General features: G+C 35.0%; 1 pseudogene; it reads right to left on the bottom strand.

Moving 5' to 3' along the window:
* Positions 1–391: 391 nt before the first annotated feature.
* LOC120114578 lies at positions 392–1,886 on the bottom strand (annotated as a pseudogene).
* Between the last annotated feature and the right edge of the window lie 462 nt (positions 1,887–2,348).

Here is a 2,348-nt window from a genome sequence, read left to right as displayed (position 1 = left end):
ATATAATATTAGGTTTAGTTTTGAAAAAGAATTAATAATTGAATGACCAAAACAAAAATAAAACAAGAAAGATAAATGACTAAATAAATAATTTATCTTTTTTAATTATATATTAACTTCACAATTTTAGACCCCAAGCATAAAAGAGCCTGGGGCAAAAAGGAGTCTGGGCAATGCCCCTCTTTCCACTACTCAAAAAACCTAGCCAGATTAATAAAAAAAAGTAGATATTCTATTCAGATTTTTTTCCCATTGTAGATTGGATGTCAACGGCTACATAATAATGACATTGATCATCAAATATTATTGAAGACTTATTAAAGACATTGAAGAAGAGAGAATCACAATCCAATTAAAAATAGCAGATGGATGGTGAGTAATCGAGTAGAGATTAAGTTGCAGCGTTGACGGAAACCGCCGCTTTGAGTAGAAAGACAAAGAGATGAGTAGTCGTGGAGAAAAATGGGCTGTGATCACTATCCAAAGAAAACACTAGAGAGGGCGGCCACCGTTTCAGCATCTCCTCCTGTTGTTCTCACTCCAACACTCGATCCTGCAATGTCTTTATATACACTCTTGGCACACTCTCCGCGTCGACTCCCTCAGTAAACCGAAGACCGGCAAATGGTCTCAAAGGTCACGGTCGCACCAGCATCGCCGCCAAAGTCGAGTCCTGATGATGATGATCATATTTCAAGTCCCTCACTATCATTATGATGATGATGATGATGTTGTTGTGCTCACCTCTATAGAGCTTAAATGATAAAGAATTTTGCGTTGAAACTCCTTGATTATCACGCTGGTAACGGGCTGATCAGCTCCTAAACCATATATTTTCTCATTTACATCACCATGCATGGATAAATCCGGATCTCCCTGCATGTTCCAGTTTATATATCACCATTAGTTTTCGACTATTAATTTATCTTTTAAACATAAAATATATGCATAGTAAAAGTGTGAATTAAAGGAAACTTAAAACGATACACATGCATGTTGGACATTAATAACTTATTATATACCATACTACATGTATAGCAGGAGTGAAAGCCGGGACTTTGACACTCTTTCCTGTAACATATATTACCTAGACTATAAAAAAAAAAACTTTATATCTAAAAATATAAACCTTAGAAATTTATGAAATAATCTTGATTCCTGTAACATAAAATTTCTCAAATCATCCTACACTACTCGAATCTTCTCTGGCCAGGAAAGTTGAATCTATCCACAGATGTTGTGTATTAAGTAGTGGTAATCACTTTCTTATTGATGACAACTCAAGGATGCACAAATTAGTTAGAGATAAAGCTGATGAAGAAGCAAACCTATCTGATATAAATATATGCATACGAAGATGGGTAAAAACAAGAGAGAATGAATATGATGATGTATCTATAAAACAAGAGTAGAAATGTGATTACATCTTCATAATCTTGGGGGATGACGAACCCATGTTTGAGCATAGTAGCACCGACATAAATGGCCATACGAATTTTGTTAGCAAACTTGTGAATGGCATAGGTTAAGCTTTGACCTCCAGAACTGTGTCCGACCAGTATCACCTGACTTTGCCAAAACTAATCAACCAACTATATACATATTAGCAAATTCTTTTAGAGCAGTAGTGGTGGTGGTGATGTTTACCTTTTGATTCTGAGGTAAGTTGGAGAGGAGGTTAATCAAGGGTTGGGTGTAGTCTTGGAAAGTGAAGATGGTGTTGGGATCGGATGGATCTATGCCAGAACCTTTAAGGTCAATACAGCTGACCTTGTGCTCCGATGCTTCCAGTAGACTTCTGATTTTGTACCAGCACCAGGCTCCATGGCTAAACCCATGCACCATCACAAAGTGAAGCTTTTCACTTGTCTCGCTCATCTCTCGATCTCTGCTCACTTTCTTAATGGTAGCTACCTCTGCTTGCTTGCGACTTTCTTCACCTCTTGCTTAAGCTTATCTCTCTCTTTTGTTTATTTCTTATTGCCTATAGCATGTAGGCATAGCTTAACTACTCTGACAGGCATACGTGTACTCTAAATTTAATTTTTTTTCTTCGATTAATTATTAATTATATTAATAACTTAAAATTTTATGTATATTTACTTTTAAATAGAAGTTTTTTATAATTCATATGCAATCTATTTTTGGGTAAACTACACAAATGATCACTAATATTTAAGTAAAATTTTTTTTCACCAAAATTTTAAAAGTAATATATTGATCACTAATATTATTGATTTATGACAAATTAAATACTTATAGTTAACCGTTATTAACATGAGTTACAAAAAGCTTAGTTGGTCGTTAATCTGCTTACTTGGACCATCGACTCGTCTTCTTTCTTTTGA

Source organism: Hibiscus syriacus, unplaced genomic scaffold (genome assembly GCF_006381635.1).
Source record: "Hibiscus syriacus cultivar Baekdansim isolate YM2019G1 unplaced genomic scaffold, ASM638163v2 tig00110236_pilon, whole genome shotgun sequence".
In the NCBI taxonomy this organism is placed as follows: domain Eukaryota; kingdom Viridiplantae; phylum Streptophyta; class Magnoliopsida; order Malvales; family Malvaceae; genus Hibiscus; species Hibiscus syriacus.
This window is presented reverse-complemented; position numbering and strand designations above follow the sequence as displayed.